Here is a 22,905-nt window from a genome sequence, read left to right as displayed (position 1 = left end):
GATTCCAGACCACAGTTTATTCCTGGTTCAGAGTCCTGTTATGTACATGAGAGAACAAACTATAGTTTGTCATCTTGTCCAGTTTGGAAGTCACAAGCTGTGCTATATTGGAAACACAGAAGTGTTCAACACCTAAGTACTACACAGGTAGCAGGGAAAGGCATGTCGAATGCCTGAGTTCTAGGCTCATTCCCATAATGTCTAACCATGTCTGAACAGAACCAGTCTCTTGTTTTGGTGTAGAATCTACATGTTGAAAAACAGAATGTGAAAGCACCTCTGTTGGCTAAACTCTAGGATTCCTTTGTGACATGAGAAAACATGGTGTTGGTCTAATGATGTTTCTCGCTTTAGAGATTCAATAGAAGTGCAAGCATGTGCAAAGATTTGGCATGAAAGACATGCATCAGTTCAGACATATAAAGATGTGACACCTGCCCAGTAAAATTGACATCATCGAAAAAGGAGTAGCTGTTTAAAAGGCCATATTAAATTGGGTACACAATGGGGAGAAATTGGGTTGCCATCCTCCTCTTCAGGCTTGTAAAACTGAGATCTGGTTGCTACGAACTGTAGAAGGCTTCACATTTTAATAACAGTAATTATAAATGCCTTCAAGGGAATTTGGAGCTTGGCTGTTTCATTGGTTTATGTCTGGACAGGCAGCAGTTAAGGCATGGGAGAGAATGTGGTACCGGACATGTGCCTTAGAGATGGATGATGCATACATGGCCTGGTGTGAATTTCAGATGTACAGAACCAAATGCTCTTAGTGCACTGGTTCTAAAACAAGCCCCAAAAGTCTTCCAGATGAGAAAGAACAGCTGGAATAATCCTTATTAGAGGCACTAATTGACTAGTCAAATATTCCATGAAGACAAGAACTCCTTAGCGCAAGTGGCAGCTTACACTTTTTCTGGGTTGCCATCTTGGAACCTGAATTCTAGACAAGAACCTTTGAATCCCTCATGCAGCAGAAGATAAGGCCACTGTAACATCTCACTCTTGCCCTCTGTCATCTTCCCCCTCCCTGAACTACTATGGCATCATCTAATCAGATTTTAACGGTTTGCCTCTGTTTTATGAGTAGTTTTTATGCTGCTTATGTCCAGTGCCTTGGTTTTGTAATGGCTTGGCTTTTTTAATACTATGTTTTTTAAATTGTAAACTGGCTTGAGCAGGGCTCTGAAGTGGTGCCATAGAAATATTCTAAATAAATAACCAACCAACCCCTGGAGTCCTGTTTTCCATAACAGATAGGGAAAAGGGGGCAGCTAAGTCTTCTCCATGCCACTGGCATCTGGAAATACAGAATGACTGAATCAAACAGTGGGACAGGCCTCAAGAACATGAGTCAGGCATTGGTCTATCTACATCATCCTTGCCTACTCTAACTGGCAGTGGTCCCACATGGTCTTAGGCAGAGCTATTTCACCTACTACCTAATCTTTTTAGATGGAAATGCTGGAGGTTGAAACTGGGGCCTTCTGCATGCAACACGAGAGCCAGTTTGGTGTAGTGGTTAAGAGCGCGGGACTCTAATCTGGAGAACTAGGTTTGATTCCCCACTCCTCCACTTGAAGCCAGCTGGGTGACCTTGGGTCAATCATAGCTTCTAGGAGCAATCTCAGTCCCACCCACCTCACAGGGTGATTGTTGTGGGGATAATACTGACATACTTTGTAAACCACTCTGAGTGGGTATTAAGTCATCCTGAAAGGCAGTATATAAATTGAATGTTGTTGTTGTTGTTGTTGTTATTGTTATTAACACAGATGTTCTCCCATTGGGCCACAGTCCCTCCCTGATAAACCTTATAGACATCTAGTCTAACTCACACTCAGTACAGGAAACCCAAAGCTAGAGAATTCCCAAAATATGCCTGTCCAACATCTGCTTGAAGAGCTCAAGCAAGTGAGAGCATACCTTGCTCCCAGGTCAATGGTTCCAATATGGGAGAAGGCTGTGTCGATTCAGTGTGATAACCCAGATTTGCAACATGTTATTTCCTAACATTGTGCCATTTGACAAAACAGTCTGTTCTTAGTACTATCCTAGTCACAAATGATGAGCTACCCTAATAACTCAGTGGGTAGAGCACATGCTCCAGCAAGAGAAAGAAAGAAAAATTAATTGCCAATTGCAATGTTGTGACATAACTTTCAAGAAACCTGGAAGTGACATCACAACTCTTTAGGAATTGTTGGAAACTCTACTGTAAAAACCATACAGTTTTTGGTGATTCCTAGAGAAGATTGACATCAGCAGGGCTGGCACCACCATTGAGGCGGTGAGGCAGGTGCCGCGGGCGCCATGGGGCCAGAGGGGGCACCGGAGGGGGTGCTGGGGGCGGAGGTGCATGCCACGGAGCTGGCATCCTTGGACCGCAGCTGCAGCAGCCAGCCAGCCCCGTGCTGCCGCTGCCGCCACACGCCCCCAACTGGGTGCTTGTCATGGACCAACCTGGCCCAGTGGAGCAGAGAGACTCAGAGGACTCCTCTGAGGAAGAGGCAGCTGGTGAACCTGACCCAGATCCACAGCCAGTGGCAGAGGCACTGCAGGAGGAGGCAGGCTCTGAAGGCTCAGATACTGATCCACAGCCAGGTCCCAACACATCGGTTCCTCTGCTTCCCAGCCCTGGGCTGGCAACAGAAAGCCAGGTGCAGGCCGGCTCTCCCCCTTCATCACCAGAGCCTCGGGAGCGCTGCCAGAGGAGGGCTAGAAGAGCCCTCCAAGCCAGAAGGCGCAGTGCCAGGCTAGCAGCACAGCACCGGCCCAGCATCATTAGTGATGATGAGTGCTCGCAGGAGCAGGACTGAGATAGCTGGCAGGTGCTGAGCACTGTGAGGCTTAAAAGCAGCCGAAGAGGGAGTGGCTGCGTGGAAGCAACGAGTCCGCTCACTACTGACCTTGCTGCTGTGTTTGGAATTGATTCTCTTGTCCCTGACCTTGGCCTGTTCCTGTGGATGTGTTTTTGGAATCCCCCTTTGGACTTGAAGCCGTGAGTGTGCCCAGTTGGTGCCTGAACCTTGGAACTGGGTGCTGCCCTGCTCGGACAACTTGGGAGTTTTCCCTCGCATGCTGCCAGTGTGAGTCTGTATCGGGACAGTGCTGCAGCCGCGGGCCAGGCATGGCAGGTGGCTGGGGTTGCGTGTGGAGCGTGGGCAGCCTCCTCGTGCCACCCCAGCCACCCGCTGGCCAATGGCCCTGGCTTTGCTGCATGATGACGTCATCATGTGATGATGTCATCACGCAGTCCGGGCATGCGCACGCACACTGCGCATGTGCGGAAAGGTGGCCGCAGGCACCAGAAACCCTGGCACCGGTGGTGGACATCAGTTCTAGGGAAAACCCATCAGTTCTCTTTAGGAATTGCTAGAAAATATATGGTTTTACCAAAAAGACTCTGGGAATTCTGTCATTGCTGATGACCACTCTATCTAGATCCCTGGCCCACTGGGTCTCCCACTGGTTATTAGACTGGGTCTGGCAACCCTTCTTTATAATCTGGGAATCCCAATTTCCATTTATGAAGGACCCCAGGTAGCAGGGTTGCTAGGAAGCAGCCTCTTTGCTGCAGCCAGCTAGAGTAGATGGTCTGTGGATGGATGGAACAATGATCTGATTCAGTATAAGTAGGGCCTGATTTAGGGTTGCTGGCGCCCAGGGTAGCCCAAGTCCGGCCTCCCCTCCCTGCATGCACACAGTGCACATGTGCTCCCAGCGCTGCGTGATGATGTCACGGAAGCTCCCTATCCTGTGTGCACAGCAAGTCAGCCAGCCCATAAGTGGGGCAGGCGAATGGCGAGGGTGGCCTCCCAACCCTCCGTTCAGCAGCCCGCACTGCCGCCACCAGCTCCGGCGAGTTCCCAGCGGCTGGCAGCTGCACCTGGCACCCCCTCTTTGGCAGTGCTGGTGGCAGACTACCCCCCTTGCCCCCCCTGTCAATCCGGCCCTGTGTATAAGGCAGCTTCATAAGGGATAAGACTTTATTAAACAGAGATAATGAATATGATGGCCTATGTGCAGCTTAGGATACTAACAGTTGTTTTGTTACATATATTGGTAGAATTAGATGTTCAAAGGAATATGGGGTGGCCCCCCCAAACCTCACTCCACATCATTGGCTGTTGGTTCCAGGGATAGGGAAATTTGTGACCTTAACAGGCAGATGAAGTAGGTATTATGGGAAAGGGAGAGTTGCCAGCCTCCAAGTGGGGCCTGGGGATCTCCCACAATTACAACTGATCTCCAGTCAACAGTCCCCCTGGAGAAAATGGCTGCTTTGGAGGGTCATTTCTATGGCATTATATCATGCAGAGGTCCCCCCCTCTCTAAAACCTGCCCTCCCCAAACTCCACCCCGAAATCTCCAGGAATTTCCCAACTCAGAGTTGGCAGTTCTAGGAGCGTATCAGTGTTTCCTGCAGAGACTCTGTCAACATTATAGTAGCTCCTTCTGTTTCTGCTGTAAGTGAAAACTGATGCCATCAGAATTTAGCTGATTGTCCTTAAGGATACCTGAATAATTCCACCCCTCTCCATAACATTCACGATTCTTTCCCTTTCATCCCCCCTCCCCAGGGCTTTCCTTATCGTGGTTGCTCTGATATTCTCAGGATGGGATTTTGTGCATGATCTTTCTGCTATACTAGCATCACTGGCAATTGCTAGAACTAGGGCAAGGTTTTTTTGTTATTGTGCTGGCACGGAAGGCTCCGGGTGCAGTCCATTGCCAATGAGTATAGGCTGTGCAGAAAAATCTGTATCGCTGCATCCAATATAGCCATTTGGAGGCCTTTTGTTTGCAACCCTGGCTGGTAGCCAAGCTTGGAAATTTGCACTCCTGACCCCTTGATTAGTCAGATGTACATTAGCGGCAGCAAAAAAGCCCAGATAATTTTAAGCTTAATCATGTGGAAAGTTTCGCATTGGTTTTAAAATCAGGTTTAACCTCTAATGAAATCTGGATCCAGATGGTTGACCTTAAAAAAATAAGTGGATCTAGGAAAAGCATTTGCTTTTTTTCTTTTTGCTTTTTTTTTTGCATTTGTCATGTTAGAATAAAGACTGAAACTACACTGATACTGGAAGCTGCTTTATACTGAATGAGGCCAGCTGCCTAGGGGCCCTGTTCACACAAACAGCCAAAGAAACGGTAAACCTGTTTTGAGACTATACCACTTTACTTGCAGGGGTGGATCACATGATTGAATGATTTCTCATGGGAAAAGAATCCTCACCCATACAAAAACTAGTATATGATGGAGACTGGGCTAGAATTTTTCTTTCATATGAAGGAGTATTCAATTGTGTAACCCCACCCAATTTCAAACTAATGTAATGCAGTTGGTACATGTTCTGCACCTTGTTGGGATGAAGTAGACATCCATTTAATCAGGCACTGCCTGAGGGACCACTAAGGAATTTCCCATAATTCCCTGAGAATTTTTAATGGAAGAATGAACCTAGAATCTGGGTGAAAAGAATACCCTTTAACATAATCCTGCAGATGCCCATTTTGGTATGAAACATACAGATTCATAAAGGTGCTGGTATCAGAAGTCAGGCAAATAGGCTTGCCAGGTGCTGGGCAAACTCCCAGTGATTTGTCTCTTAGCCCGGTGATCACTGTTGATCAGCAGGAGGAGGCAGACCACTTGGAGATTGTAGCCTGAGCAAATGGCTACATGAGTGTTCCTGAGTAGACATGGGCATGATCCAAAAAAAATTAACGATCCAGCTGATCGTGGATTGGGGCCGGCAACGACCCCAAATAAACGATCCACACCGATCATCTTCCGTTCCCGATCCGTGGATTGTGGATCATGGAGGCAAAAGCGGAGGGGCGCCCCGCTGTTCCCAGCGATACAGGAACGGTGGCTGATGCCGGTGGCATCTGTGTTTGTGTTGAGATTGGAGTGCCCATGGCTACAGAACACCCCCTTCCCCCTCCCTCCCCTGGGTGTCTTCTCCCAACTGGTGACTGCTTTGCTGCTCCGTGGTTGGAAGGAAGCCCTGCTGATCAAGGAAAGTTGGGCTTCCATTCGGGTTTCCAGGGTGACAGAAGGAGGGCAAACACAGCTCAGGCATTCCCCTGGCTCCATTGCCAGGGGAATAGATTGCTGGTGCCTGAGTGTCTGGATCCCTGATCCAAGCCCAATCGCCCCGATCTAGGCCCCTCCCGATTGCTGGATCGTTGGCTGTGGACTGTCATGATCCGCCGGGTCACGATCACGCAATCACCATTATCGTGGGTTTTTTTCGATCGTAATGCGGGTCGTGCCCATCTCTATTCCTGAGGCCTGTGCGATGATGTCACATCTGGTTATACCAGATGTGACATCATCACACCAGGCTGATTCTTTAAGAATCGCCCCAAACCATAATATTTTGGCCTGATTCTTAAAGAATTGTCCCTCATGTGATGTCGTCATTTCCAGTGTAAGCAGAAGTGACGTCATCATGCGGAGTGTGGGAGGGAGCACATATACATGTCAGTAAGTACCTGCACCCTCACGTCCTCCCAACAGTAGGCAGGGGGAATCTGGCAACCCTACAGGCAAAAGACAGTGCTAAAAATGGCAGCCACATATCTAGGGGTATTTCACATTGTTTGGGCTGCTGATTGCTAATGAACTTTTAAAAACTTTTTCACACAAAGCTGTTTGCGTTCTGTTTGTAATGCAGGCTTGAGATGTTTTTTTGTTTTGTTTTGAAAACTCCTCCTTTTCTTAAGTGTTCTGTGAGTATTGCTGCAGAGTATTGCGTGAAATGTCTGTAGTGTTTCTGAAAGTGTCACTTTTTAAAATTTCCCTACCCATTTCCTGCGTCCCTTCTCTGCTCCCTCCCTACTGTGGAGGTAGATTCCTTAGGCAGCAAAATGGATTATACCATTTCAGAATACAAGAGAAGGGATGCTATTTTGAATGCTTTCCCTATGGAATCCCCCCTGCATGTTGAAAACAATTTAAAAAAATTAACACAGCAGGAAGAAAGACTCTAGTCCAGGCGGTTCCCTATTGTGCCCTCCACTGTATTTTCTTGAGTTTGTTTTTCAAAAAATGGATTGATGTAGTAAAGCATTTAAAATGTGATTCTTCCCTTGCATCTTGAGCTGAAACAATTCATTCTGCATATGTAGGTTATAATGTAGATATTGGTGTTCTAATGTTACGGTGTCCTGTGCTTTTTCAACCAGAAGCAACGGCAAAGACCACAGAAAGCTGTGATGTCAGGATAAAGCCACACAAGTTGTATTAAACATGGTGTGTGTGTGTGAATGCACTGCTGTATAAGCAGAGAATTAGCCGTACAAAGATGGGCAGGAGTTTGGGTTGCCAACTCTGGGGTGGGAAAATCCTGAGAATTTGGAGGGTGGAGCTTGGGGAAGGCGGGGTTTGAGGAGGGGCCTCAGTGGAATATAATGCCATGGAATCCAGCCTTGAAAGCTGCCATTTTCTCCAGTGGAACTGATCTATGTAATCTGGACATCAATTCTAATTCTGGGAGATCCCCAGGCCCCACCTGGATGTTGGCATCCCTAGCTGGAATTCAAGCGGTTATCAAGAACAGTTTCCTTTTCCATTTCCAGTTCAGTTTCACTCTTGCTAGCAGCCAGTTTCAGTTCAAGGTTTTCTTTTAATGTACTTTCATGGTTAAAATAAAGTTCCTGTTAGTTATCTGCTTTTTGTGAGATCTCCTCTTCATAACATGTGATATGAAGGAATTAAGAGTACAGGTTGTTGCCATTTTGTATGGCATCTAGCTTGGCCTTGAGTTTTCAGTCTGAAAGATGGATAGTTTCTACTTCTACTTCCAAAATGTAATAAAGGAAAACAAACAAACAAAAGTAAATTATTACTGCAGGCACGGTTGAAAGGAGGAGAGCGAGACGGCAACCTGGCTACCTGCAGGAGGCTGGCTGTCCTGTCAAGCTTGCCAATGGCACTGTAAAGTGCCATGAAATGTGGGCAAGGGGGATTTGACAAACCTATTTTTTTATGAGGGGGCTTTGAGGGGGAATTTAGTGATGGCAAGAAGCAAACTGCGAAAACCAACTGAGCCTGAAACAAGGGAATAACAACAAAACAGAAAGCCCAGCGTGGGTCCGTTGCCTGGGGCAAGCTACAGCTGATGGATAAAGTGACAGACGAAAGCCTCCCCTCATTTCCATTTTAATCTCTGTCGACTAATTGTCATCAATATCATCAGGGTCAGTAGACCACTAGTGCGGCTCCTACAACCTTCAACAGAAACAGAAGCTCTGTCCCCTGGGAGTTTATCACTGAGCCTGTCTGCCCTCTGGTCCAGGATGCCTCAGATGGAGGGAGGGATACTGTCTGTCTTCAAGAGCTGGGGCAGTAACCTAAGGGCCTGCCTTCTTTCTTTTCCACCACCTCCTCTCCACCACCCCAGTCTGAGCTTAGTTTGAATCTTCCACCTGCCCCCTCTCCCAAGCTCAGCATTTCAAGGACCTTCCCTACATGATTTTTTCCCCTTGTGTTTGTGTCTGTGTGTGTGTGTGTGTGGAGTGAGAGAAGACTAAACAGGGAATAGTGACAACAGCTAGAGAGAAGTTTTAAAAATCTTCTTTCTTCTAGGACACAATGAAGTTAATTGGCAGTAGATTCGGGACAGATAAAAGGAGCTACTTTTCTCATAATACATAATTAACTTAGGGCATTTGTGAACAGAAGATGTGTTACAGGCTAAGATGGCTGTAAGGAAGACAAGATGAATTTATGAGGAGTAGTTTATCAACAACTATTAAACATGGTAGCAAAATGGAACCTCCCTGTTCAAAAGGAGTATACCTCTGAAAACTGAACGTTGACGCAAACAACAGGCTAGGCTTGTTGTTTTCATACCCTGCTTGTGAGCTTGATATGCATATAAAAGATTATGGTATGTATAGGATAGCATGCAAACTGAAACTTGTAATCCCCCTCTACCAGTAACCTGAAGTAGCATAGAAAAAGCTTTACTGCTTCATTCTGCTGATTATATAGCCTGGTCTCAACAGCGCAGGCATATGTTTCCAACATCTTATGGATACATCATATGGCTTCCACATGATGGCTTACCCCAACTATGGCTGAAAGGCATAGTGTTGGCCAGTATGTCATTCTAGGGCCAGCTGGGGAGAGTTCCCATGCCAACGTCTGCTATTTCTCGGAAGCAGTCTCAATGGTAAGGGAACTGCTGCCAGGTGCCAGAGTGATGTAATGGCAGTTACTACACTTCAGAGAACATAAGGGGCCATTCTCTCTGTCTCTGTCTCTCTCTCTCTCTCTCTGTGGAAGTTGATAATGTGTACCACAGCTAAAAGTCATCCTGTAATGGGATGGAAAGGTGTGGCCCATGTGATATGTTATTTGGAGAGCCATAACTGGGTTCCCTCACATACAGTTCAGTGCAGCAGTGCATTGGGTGGGGGTTTGAATCAGGGACACAGCTCCGTGGAAGGGGAGAGATTTAAATCTTTCCTCCCCCCTCCCTCAGTTGTTATTGGTCTCAGCAGGGGAAAAGACAATCAAAGAGAGGGAGCCTATTGTTGTCCCTACTGGGGCTAAAAGCTGCCTAAGAAGCCCTGGTTTAGTTTGGTGAAGTATTGTAGAAGGAAAGAATGTACAACTTTTCATGAGTACCATGGCCTGATCTAAATGCTCCCCCTCATGGCTGATTTTTGAGGCTAAACCTCATGGGATCTAATCTTAGGCTGGCAGTCACAGGCAAACACACAGAGAAACTTACCATGTTTTCCTTTCAGACTTTCCTCACAATCAGGGTGTACCAATTTATAGCTTCTTAACAGATATAATAATAGCCTAACCATTTCTCCTGCCTTGGAGAATATTGAAATGTCCAGTGTTCACATTTTTCTGCTTACGGAGTGTTTTGTCTGATAAGTGTATATGTGTACCAATTTTCAGGGTTTCTAGCTTGCCTGAGTGTCTGTGAGTGAGGTCCAAGTCTCTCTCTCTCTCCTCTCTCTCTCTTTCTCTCTCTCTCTCACACACACAGAGTGCACTACATATTGATGGAATATAAACTGTGGGAGCTTGGATTACATGTCTACTGCATGCTATACACTGGCTGGCAACTGCAAGGAAAATATACGTGTTGTAATAAACAATTAATATGATTTTTTTCAAACAAATGATAATGAAGGCAGTAAACATTGCAAAATTACAGTAGTGTTTGGTGTGCATATGCCACACTTTGGTGGAAGAACAGAAAACAAGCAGAATGTAGTAATAGGTTCATTGTTCAGCTTCATCTCAGGTCCAGTTTTTTAAATGTAAGTTTCTCAACCTTATGGCTATTGTTTGAAAATGTGCAGGCGATAGTATTGTGGGTTCAGATGTGTGATGAAAACTTTATTGCCATCCTCTATTAAAAGAGGATCAGTGCTGTCATTCCATTTTGTACGCTTTTGTGTATGTAACTTTTACTCATTCGACAATAAGTAGGGTGTGATTGAACACAGGGTAGAAGCCTGATGAATTCCCCCCTTCCCAAGCTGTTGCTAATCTTCACAGATTCTACTGACAGTGGAAATCTTCACAGCGGCCAGTACTTTGGAACTTTCCTCTCCCATCTGCTGAGTTTATCAGAAACATATCGGCCAAAAAAGCAGCCCTGCTGGGATCACTGATCTCCGCCAACTTAAATTTGGAAGGGGAAAATGGCTTGGGCAATATTCCCCCCCCTACTTCACAATGTTTCCCTTGACTCACTTCTTGAAGTCTGATGGGAAAAAAGAGACAAAGGTTATAGTATCTGAATGTGGGGAATGGTCAGTTTTATTTCAAATTTTATTTTCTTAAGGCAAGTTTCTAGCCCTTATGACTGTTACGTGAAAATGGGCAATTCTCAGCCCAGTCTCAGAAGCCAGAAAGCAAACTGAATTAGATTAGATTAGATTAGATTAGATTAGATTAGATTGAATGAGATTACCAGTTAAGTGAGAGGTGGAGCATCATTGCTTTACATTGCCCCTGGCCAGCAAAATTAGAATTAGTAGTGAAAAATAATAATAACAATTGCAGAAGTAGCTGTGCAAAATAAAGGAAATCATGCAAATTTGCTCAGTTTGCATAACTGACAGGTCACTACAGAGTTGCTTGGTGGAGACTAATGTAATATATGGAGTTCTTCAGAACTAACACAATGTCCTCATTTTACCCTGAGTTTTCTTTTTTAAAAATGCAGGCTACATATCTTCAGAAATGTTCTCTGTGAACCATTTTATGATTAACTGAGAGGGCTGAATAAGGCAAAGTTGTGAGATAGGCAACTGTTCTGTAGCTTTGGAGTCTCCTTCCTCCTGTGAGGCTTAAAATACCTCAAGCATCTTCTAAATGTTATGCCAGATAGGTGTCCAAACCTGAAGCTGTGGCCTAATGCATCTGAAGGAGATTCATAGAAGTTCATGCTACGATAGAATTGCATGTGCCCACTAGCACTCCCATGACCAGTGGAAGAAAGAGGGGGTTTTGTTTTTGTTTTTTTAAAGTAATGGTTACATGGTGAGGCGTTACTCCCTATAAAATCATACAGATCAGGCCGAGTGCTATGTTCTGAGGTACTGGAGGGGAAGGTGATATGATAATATAATGTGAGACTGAAAACAGTTTTATTCATCAAACATTTTATATTCAGGGATAAGCAGACTTCTTTTCCCCTTTAACAGATGACTACAATTAAGAAGAGATTTTTAACATAAGGATCCCATTTTGTACCCTCTTCTCCTGCCTGTAGAGGGTGTGGTAGGAAGGAGCAAAGTGGGAGGGTTTATGGGTTGGCATGTCTCAATATTGACATGTCTGTGTATGTACGGTGGCCAGTTACATTAATTACCATGTTGTATCTTCAGAAGACATGGTAGCCACAACAGTTGCAACAGGTTGGTGATGGTCTCATAGGTAAGCCAGGGTGAGGCTAACTCACTCAACAAGATAATTGAGTAACACTGAAGATTTCAGTGAAAGCCAGAGAAGTATAATAGGTAATGTTGGATTAAGGATGAGGGTGAGTTGAGTTCAAATTTCTGTTCAGCCATGACATTGGATAATCCTGGGCCAGTAACTATCAGCCTACCCTAGAGTTTTTGAGCATAATATGGAGCAACTTCCATATGAGGTCCTATGAGGAAGGATATGAGGTATACATAATAAAAAAAAAAAGAAATTCAGGTTAAGTTATTTTCACTTTTGCACACTTTTCTTCCCTGATTTCACATTATATTAATGAATCTGAACCTTTTTAAAAATGTGAACATCTTTGTTTCAAAAAAAAGTAAAGTGAAAGGATGCAGGAAAAAAAGATGTAACAGAAAATGTAGTGCGTTAAGTCAAATCGTTACTTGGGAAAGTTCTATACACTTGCAACAAGCAGTTTATAATAAAGATGCTTCTTCAAGCAGAACTGCAGCTGCAAAGCTATATAATACAATAAACTATCCTATTAAATCTAAAGAGTTTGATTTAATAAGACAGGGCTTGTGTATCAAATAAATGCCAAGTGATTATTAAGAATCTTTTTATACTGAGGATTAACAATGATTTCATGCAGTTGTTGCCACCTTATTACACCTGAATAAAAATGAATGTGTGACAAGTGGGATGAACAAAAAAAAGTAAAAACACTGAAGGGGGGTATGTTACACATGAACTGCTAAAAGCCATGGGAACATTGAAAATGATCTTTTTCAAAAATTGTATTTAAAAAGAAAAGTAACAAAAGCAATTTGGCAGCTTGTGTAATTGAAGCAGGAATCTTTTTAAAACATAGCCTCGACAGATTGCAACAGGAAGCAAAGCTGTTGCACAACAATAGTCAGCTAAAATCTCTGCACCTTGCTAACTAATAATAATTAAAAAAACAATGTTGTTTGAAGGAATGTCCACAAAGTCTGTTGCTTATCAAGAGGACAGGAAGTGATAGCAAGATTGCTTGTGTATGAGCAGGGGTTATAGTTAGTCAGCTACAAGCCAGATGCTCTCCAGACCAGAGACTATTGTCTGGATCTAGCTTTGCCAAATTCTTGTCAATTGCGGCCAATCTCCTGGGTGCTTGTAGCCTCCTCCCACTAATCCCTGACAATCAGTGGGAGGAGACAAGCCACGTGGAGAGTGCCCTCCATCTGTGGAGGTCAGGAGGCTGGCTGGGGAAATTGGCATGGGCATGCCTGCATCCTCAGCTAATGACATAAGAAGCAACAGCATCCCATTTTTTGGCATCAGCCCCAAACAGTGAAAAGCCATGTTTTGGAGCAATTCCTACAGAATTTCCCAGGTATGATGCTGCCTGTTTCCTGTCACTCCAGAAATGACATCATCAGCAGGTACTGCGGACCATATGTGTGCACATGTCCCTGCCATCCCCATCAATTGCCAATGAGGACCTGGCAATCCTACCTAGCTCCCTGCTCCTCTGGGAGTGCCAGAGGAAGGAATGACAAGCACATTAAGCTGACACTTTTGTGTAACAGCCCAGAATCCTCCCAGTCTGAGGAATCGAGCGATACCAGAGGGTCAAATCCCATGCCCCTTGTCAGGCAGTCATCTGCTTTCCCTGAGTTCTAAGCAACTTGTTGAAGAGGAAGGTCATCAGGTCTTCCTGCAGTGCTGCCAAATTGCACCCTGCCTCTCTGCCCCTAGATACTTACTTGCCTGGGTCTCTGCATCTGACAAGTGGCTACAACAGGATCAAATTATGGACATGGTGGGGGCTCAAAAGGGCCTTTCAAAGTGTGGCATTCTTATGGGTGTCTGTCTGAAAGGGGCTGAGTCCATTTCATCTGGGACATGAAGTGGTTACCAAAGTGGGCAGGGACACGTATCCTGAGTACAGACATATATCCCTTAAAAAGTGAGATTCAAAGGCCAAGGAATGCAAGAGATAGCAGTAGGTTTGTCATGTTCCTGGGCAGAGTGCAAATAGATACAAAAGAATTCTGTCCTTCCGAAAAAGTAGGATAGAAGTATTTTAAATAAATAAATGCCAGTCAAAGGACCAATCAATCAGCCCATTGGCACGACAATGACTTGCGATTGTGACCATTGGCAATGTTTAGTTCGAATATAATCAACAGTGCAAAGAATCACCTCAATAGGGGGTTATTTCAGAGCTACCCATTCTCAGGATTTACTGAAACCAAATTTCTTTGAAGTTTGTCTTTAGCCCCTGTTTTCATGTCATTTTTGTGGTGTGGGAAGCCACTGCAATGCAGCTGCATGAAGGTAATATAAGAATCCCCAGGCCACATGGGAGGAGCTCTGCCCGTGCTAATGTTGCCCTAATTTCTGGGAGGCACAAACTGCAGCACTGGCTTTTCCCACATGGTTGAAGGCTATTCATATTACCTTTGGGGCATGAGATGACTTGTGCTTTCCCATGCTGCAAAAATAATGTGGAAAGTTGGGGCTTAAATTTAGTTTGTTAGGGATTGACGGAACTTCCACTCTATAACATGTTGATGGAAAGGACAATAGAGCTTATGTCAAATCTCCAGAGTGATTGCAGAAACCATCAGCTGACATGATCCAAAGCTATGCACTTTTAAATCCTATTGATCTCTAGGATGGGTGGAATGAACCAATGGGATTTGAGCTCAAGGAAAATGTGGTGCTGGTGGGCAAGAAGAACTTGCCCATGTGATGTTGCACCTACCCAGTATTTCATTTAAAATGAGCCCTTAGCTACTACCAGCGCAATCCTGTAGTCCAGGGGGGAGTTGAGGTGGTGTGCTAATGCACATGCAATGATATTGCACACATTATGGTGTTTTATATGTAGTGGTCCAATATAAAAGAGGTCCTGGGTACATTCACCACTATAGTGGTGGAACAGCTGCAGGGCTTCCTGAAGGATGTCTCGGCCCTAGACCCCTTCCAGTCTGGGTTCCGTTCAGGACATGGGACGGAGACATTGCTGGTTGCCCTCACAGATGATCTTTGTAGACATCTGGATTGAGGCGGCTCGGCGCTGCTGATATTATTGGATCTGACGGCAGCATTCAATACAGTCGATTACAATCTTCTGACTCACTACCTCGCCCATGTGGGGATACAAGGGACTGCCTTACAGTGGCTTGTCTCTTTTCTCCATGGTCGGGGACAGAGAGTGGCGCTTGGGGAGAAATTGTCATCCCACCACACTTTGGAGTGCACACAGGGAGCAATACTCTCCCCATTATTTGTTTAACATCTATATGCGCCCCCTTGCCCAGTTGGTGCAAAGTTTCGGACTTGGGTGTCATCAATATGCAGATGACACCCAGTTGTATCTGATGATGGCCGGCTGGCCCGACTCAGCCCCAGATGTCCTGGAACATGATTTTGCAGCCGTGACTGGTTGGTTGAAGCAGAGTCGGCCAAAACTGAACCCGACGAAGACGGAGGTCCTGTACTTGAGCCACAGGGGAGTAGGTTCAGGACTCCGGCTCCCGGCCCTCGATGAGGCACCATTAGTGCCAGTTCCAAGGGTTAAGAGCCTGGGGGTGATCTTGGATGCCTCCCTGAAAATGGAGGCATAGGTCACAGCAGTTGTCAGGTCCTCTTTTTTCCATCTGCGGCAGACCAGGCAACTTGTTCCTTACTTGTCAACCTGTGACTTAACTCCAGTGATCCAAGCAACAGTCATCTCTAGGCTAGATTACTGTAACTCGCTCTACGTGGGGCTGCCCTTGAGCCTGACCCGGAGATTACAGCTGGTACAAAATGCAGCGGCACATGTTATTACAAGAGTGCCAAATAAGGCGCATATAACACCATTCTTATGCAAGCTGCTTTGGTTGCCTGTGGAGTACCAAATCAGATTCAAGGTTCTAGGATTGACTTATAAGGCCCTGTGCTGACTGGGACCAGCATATCTCCGGGACCGTCTCTCCCCATATATTCCCCAGAGGACACTCTGATCAGGGACAACCAGCTGTTGGTGGTCCCTGGCACCAAGGAGACTCACCTAGCCTTGACTAGAGCCAGAGCCTTTTCGGTCCTGGCTCCCATCTGGTGGAAATCAGGGCCTAGAGGGACCTACTATCCTTTCACCGGGCCTGCAAGACAGAGTTGTTCCGCCAGGCATATGGCTGAGGCTGGGCCTCCGCCGGCCTGAAGAAAGGGGTGTATAAAATCTTAATCCTCTGTGTGAAGGCTGTCCACCATCCTGTTTTAAATGTGTATTAATACACTATTGTTTTACTGTAGATGAATGTTATTGTATTTTAATATGTTGTTTTCCGCCCTGAGCCCACTCGTGGGGAGGGCGGAATAGAAATTTGAAATAAATAACATAAAATAAATAAATAAAATAGTGCAGATAAGTTCTTTTTGCCCACAAGCGTGCGTTCCATTTAAACCAGGCCTTAAAGATGTTCTATGTTAGCTGGATCATGATTTTTTTAAAAAAATAACTATCTTGTCTGGAGAAAAAATTCCTTTCTTGTCCCCCCTTCCCACCCCTGCCATAGATTCGAGACATAATACTGTGTGATGCTGTTATATCAAAAAAAAAAATGCTAAGGTACTTTGCAGCAATAAAAAAATAACAGAAATGCAGCTGTGTTTTTTTAAAAAAAATAACAAGCCACCACAGATATTAACCTTAAACTCTATTTCTGGCCAGCAAGAGGTAGAAGAAATGTTGCAGCAAGCAAGCAAAAATGCAAGGTTGACAAATGAGTCCATTTACAGTCCAGATTTCGGACACCTTGTCCTTAGTCACCAATGACATCCAATCTGTCCCTTCACACACACACACACACACCAAAAAAATAGAAATAAAAAATCTAGCCCCGTACATCTTTGTTCCTTTAGGCTTCAGGTTAAGACTTTTTGTGTCCTTCATAAATATGACTCCTAGAGGGTCTGTCTTTCCCCCCACTTTTTAGAAGACAACTGTTTAAAAAAGGACTTTGAATTAAGACAAAAACTCTTCAGGAATAACAAACCAAAGTTCCTAAATTTAGATATGCTAATCCCGTTGTGTGCATTTTTGTGAAATAGGTTAGCTGTTTCGAGCACAGAAAGAAAGGGGGGGGGGTCAAAAAGCTATAAAAAGCAAATGAGGGATATATATATATATATGTATATGGAGAGAGCAGGAGAGAGAGAATATTTTGCCGGCCACTGCACTATCACTGTGAGCATATACTATACAGGGACATCTGTCAGCGTTAATCAATACATGGGGTGTTAGTCATGGATGATAAATTTGAAAGGGATTATAACGGTAAACAGTGATCAATAGAGACTTTGCTGGAGGAGACAGGGAGGAAGGAACTACCTTAAAAATGTTACAAGGTTAATAAAATAGGGGGGGGGGGTTAGTCTTAAACAAAAACTCCAGCGAGACCCACTTATTTCTCAGTCCCTTCTACGAGGGGAAGAAAGAAGGAGCAGGGAGACGGGAAAAAAACATACCTAGCAATTTTCACAAGGCAATTGCTACTAAAAGGGCACATTATTAATTTAGAGCATATTTGCTGATCCCTCTGTTTAGAAGTCACATTCTCCATTAGCACTGAGTGGGAGATGGTTTGCTGGCTATGAGCTAGCATCCACGAAGCCCCTGAGACAAACATTTGCCTTAGATTTTTTTTCCAGTTTCCCCTTCTGCCTACTGTGACTTCACCATGGATCTATGACTGATCAGGACATCACAACAGTGACATACTTCTCCACAAACAAATTCATCCAGTGATGGCAAGGTGTTTTTTTTTTTTAAAAAAAAATTGCAACAAGCTCCCACCGTTCACCCACAGATGAATAGAACGATCTGTCTTGTCACCAAGGGTCATAGCAAGAGGTTATAGCAAGAATATACCTGGGCTCACATGCTGACGTTTGCAAGCAGATTCTTTTATAAAAAGAAAGTTCTTTTTAAAACCAATCCTGCCACATCAAGTGTTTATCCAGTTCTCCTAGAACCTCTTTTGGATCATGTCTGCCTTCAAGAACTTTGACGCTGTAGCTTGGGGTTTTACACATACACACACACACATTTCCTGCTGACCTTTTAGCGTCCTTTCTGCCACAGTGTATAAACCATAAGCAGATATATGAAGGCAATTTTTAGTGGTGCCACTTGTATCTGAGTGATTGCACACACTTTTACCGTTACTGGCCTGCCAACCTCCCAACCTTTTTGAAGATCTCTATTTCTTTTAAAAGAACTGCAACAGAGGTGAAAGGAAGTTTAACCGCTTCAACACTCTGATGGACAAAGAGGCTGGTGCAAAGTGTGGCAGCGAGTTTTCTTCACTGGGGCAGGTTACAGAGAACATATCTTTCCAGTCTTCATGTATCTGTCCAGAAAAAAAAGAGAATAAACACTGTTTCTCTCCAATGGGGTAAGAGTCGATAGTCAAAACAAGGATGGAGGCAAATCAAGACTCTACAGAAGGGCACACCATAAATGTACTTCGAAGACTTTCCCCAGGCTTCTTGTGGTTCCTTAGCTCTCAGCCAACCTCTTTCCCTCTGTCAGCACAACGCATAGTTCATGTCTCTAGAATAAGCAGGGTTCCCCATTATCCTCATTCCTCCGGGTTCACTGGCTTTTAGTCTCTCTACCTTTCACTTCACATCTTTGCTTCCCACCAAAGGATCTAGCCAGGAGTATGGCTTTTATTAGGTTTCCCAGGCCTCTGCCCTCAACCCCTGTGAGATTTTGATGGTTGTGCACAGGAAGGGGAAGTGACAATCGATGTTGCAAATTTACTTCCAGGTGAACCTGGAAATAACGTCACAACACTTTAGAAATCCCCCAAAACTCTATGGTAAAACCGTAGAGTTTCAGGGGATTCCTAGAGCACTGTGATGTTATTTATTGGTAAACTCAGGAAGTGGTGTCATGATTGACTGATCTCTCTTTTCTGCATTTTCCTCCTACCGCTCATTTGAGCAGCTGCAGGGGCCAGGAGCCAGCAGTGGCAGACCTCCTGCTATACTGGGTAAATTAACTACCCTAGCAGTAATCCCAAAAACAGTTTCTTGGGAGTAAGTACCACTGAATATCATAGGATTTACTTCTCAGAGTCTCTAAATATAATTAAACTTGTTCCATCCCTTCCTTATCTTCTGTTCCCTTATTTTCTGTGTTCCAAACCTCATCCATTAGTAGCTTTTGCCCCCCCCCCCGCCATGTACCTAGGCCCTGTGTGAAGATTCTGTGACATCATAGCAATTCAGTCAATAGCTAGCACTAGCTTACAGAGAGGTAACAATCGTGATATTAAAGACCCTAGGTATTCAATGCAAGGGGGCCCTATCCTGATTCCTGATTAAGTCCAGCCTCTTACCATATTGCATTTGCATTCCAAAATGGATGCTGTCTTCCACTGCATTCAGTAGTTCTTGGCTCTCCTTTAATCTCTAGACACCGTTAACTGGCAAGGTTGTTTTGAGTATGACTTGGTGTGTTCAGTTGTGCAGCAAGTGCAGCAGGCCACAGGGACTGAATGTTTTGTTAATAAAGGTCCTCATGAAGAACAAAGAGAGCCTGCTGCGACAAGTATTGATCCCTGGAAATTGGCAGTTGTGTGCTTCGTACATGCAACACCCCTTCGATACCTGGGAATCATTGCCTGCTTGCACTTGGCAGTACTTCACTCAAATCTTCCAAGTGTGACTCTTCCCCTCCTAAAATTTAGTCTTTGTCAGGACTGGGAAAAGCTCATAAACCAAATGTAGACTATCAGAGATGGTACATATATTACCCTGAGTTGCCTTTTTTTCCACTTAGGGGGAATTGTTAGTTTTCAAAAGTAACATGGTGGCTTATGGCTCTTGTTTACAGCAAATTTTGTGTTATGAGAGAGTCGCCTTCAAATCTTGGGTGCCATGGACATTTCTATGCTTAAAATCAAGTAGTATACTTATGGTAGAGATATAGAGAAACCTTGCTGTCAATGCTAATACTGAATTATATGATGCTTTCCTTTACAGACACTACCATAACATGTATTGGAATTCCACTAACTGTGTAATAGGAGTATGTGCTGCACATGATCATCCCAATGTGCACTGTTGCCCTGTTGTGTAAACAGGGACAATGTATTTACCATGTGAGTACAGCCTCAGTAAGCGATAAGTGACCACTGGATGTTCAGGATTTGTGCTCAGACATACTGAGGCTTTATGCACATGGTAAATACATGTATTGTACCTGTTCACACAATATGGTGATCATGCATATCATCTTGTTCATCTGTCCTTTCCTTCAGTGGCATGCTGGAACCTTTCTGACATCTACAGTCAGTGGTGGGGCATTGTGGCATCAGTTACAGATGCAGAGATACAGGTACATTTTCACTTGTTGCGCTTTTCTTAAAAGCACAGGAATCTTGCTGGAGAAAAATGTTGACAGCCAAGAGAAATGTAGGCAAATCAACTGAGAACAGGAAAGGAAAGTTTAGGGCTGGCATTCTCACACCTACTCAGCTACCACCCATCTTTAGGGGCATGTTCCTACATTCCCATATTGCTTGCCTAGCCATGAATAATTTCCTAAAGTAGTTCTGCCATCATTCAGATAGGTTTCAGTACTGGCGAGAAAAGAGCTCATAATGACCCTCCTTTTTCTCCCTCTAAAGGTATGACATTTAAATTTAGTTCCTTTCAGATGTCACCCTGTTAAGCTATTGTTTTACAACAAGAGTTGAAAGTAGCGGGTTCAGCCTTCCACGGCCTCAAACAGTTCTTAGTATGAACAGTTGTTTTTGTTCCCTTGGGAAATATGCTATTTGTCCCCTCCATTTCTTTTCTTCTTCTTTTAGTTTTATTCTTCTTTCCCCCTTTTTTACCTCAGAGGTAGCAATCCCACTGCTATTAGCAAGATGTCTATTATAGTGTCATTAAAAAAGCTATAGTCAGAGCATGGAATGACTCACATCATGGAGGAGTTAATAATTCACTGTAATAAAAGTATAAAGTTTTATGATAAACCACTCTCAGGGGAGTTAAATATAATCCTTAGCGGGTCACACACTGACTACAAAGCTTACATTTGTAATGGTAATTTGAATTTACTACATCACCTTTCGTTTTTAAGCGTTTGTGTGTCATTAGACCTTATAAATTGATTTATATGTTCAACTCCAGTATAATTCCACATAAAGGTACAATAAATTTTATGGCTTGGAGATATGGCATCTAAAACATTTTTTGGGGAAAATAATTTTATTAAACTAACTTAAATGGTGGTGACGAACAGAAGCTAAGAAGCCACAACCCACAGTGCCTACAGGAGTGCAGGAAAGATGTGGCTGGTTAATTCAAATCAACATAGGATTCCTTACCTTTGCTGCTCCTGATACTGTGCCTGCATCCCTTTCTGTGTATTCTCAACGCTGAATTACCTTCTTTTAAACTCTTGCCTCCAGACTGGGTGTTCCCCCCCATTCCACTGGACCACTGCTTTTCCACTGTTCCACTGTTCCACTGCTTTTCCACTGGACTTCCTAGGCCAACCTGGATCCTCTCATTCTGCTGCCTCCTCAAGGCTTGGCCTCTACCATTCCTAGAAGCTGCTGCTCCTGGAGCCTTCTTCTTGTCCTGCTTCCCCCTAATAACAGCAGATGAGCTAATGATAGCCAGAGAATCCCTTAGGTTCAGAGCATCTCAGCCAATGGCAGACAGATACTTCTGCCTGCTCTATGCTCCTTCTTTTCTGGGCAGATCACTACCAAAGACTCCTCTCTCCTACTGCCACTGAAGGTGGAGGAAAGCGCCATCAAGATGTAGCTGACTTACTGCGATCCCCTACTGGGGTTTTCAAGGCAAGAGACTAAGGCAAATGGTTTGCCATTGCCTCCCTCTGCAACCCTAGCCTTCTTTGGAGGTCTCCTATCCAATTACTAACCACGGCTGACCCCACTTAGCTTCCAAAATATGACAAGATTGGGCTTGCCTGGGCTATCCAGGTCAGACCTACTGTCTCACTACCACAATCAAAATACTTCACTGCAGTACAATATAGATAAAACATGAAGGACACATTCCAAATGGAGAGGACAGAAGAAGAGAAAAGGAACAGACTTGTTTTGTTCCAATAGTAACCTTTAAAAAGTATCTTATGGAGTTAAGCTTTAAAAAAAAATGGTGTTGTAGTGGCTAACTACCCTCTGCTCAGTATCTTATGTTGACATTTTTGAAGGATCTAGGGTTGCCCAGCACATGCCTGTAGACTTTGGGGCAGGGCATGGGGGACAGGACATTGGCGATGCATCAATATCACTTCCAGCTGGAATTCAGGAGTGACGTTGCTGAAGCTGTAGGAGTTTGGCCAATCTCTATGATAAAACCATCTAGATTCTAGATAGGAGAGTGTCTAGACAGGGGAGCGTCAGCAGGAGTTTTCCCACTGACAGCAGGCACAGGGCAACCCTAGAAGGACCATAGGATGGAAAAAGCGAAAAACTTGGACTCAGTTTAATGTGCCTGCTAGATATAACTTAACTTACTTGATTATTCTAGAAGTTTTTATTTTTTGGGTAGACAATTTTTCAAAGAATTTGGGTAGATGGCCATGAATATGATGGCTTTGTTCACATGTAATGCAAAAACATGTTTTAATTTAACTACAGATAGTGTGATTGTCTAAAGAACCACTGCACTAGCTATGATCTGTCGATGTAAGTCAAACCACAATTTGCAACCATGGTTTGAAGTTGGCATATTAACCACAGTTACTTAACTTAGGTTTGGTGTAATGTAGACATACATCCTCGCTTATTTCCCTTGGTACAATGCCATGATACTAGTTGGGTCTCTGTGAGGGAGGTAGGGCAAAAAGTGAAAATGATGAAACCTCATTTTTGAATCACTTTATGCACTGAATATAGTTAAATTAAACCATGGTTTTGCATTATGTCTGAACTAAGCCCCTTTAACTCTGC

The sequence above is a fragment of the Eublepharis macularius genome, chromosome 1 (assembly GCF_028583425.1).
Source record: "Eublepharis macularius isolate TG4126 chromosome 1, MPM_Emac_v1.0, whole genome shotgun sequence".
Lineage (NCBI taxonomy): Eukaryota > Metazoa > Chordata > Lepidosauria > Squamata > Eublepharidae > Eublepharis > Eublepharis macularius.
The sequence above is the reverse complement of the archived record's forward strand: the minus strand, read 5'-3'. Positions refer to the sequence as shown.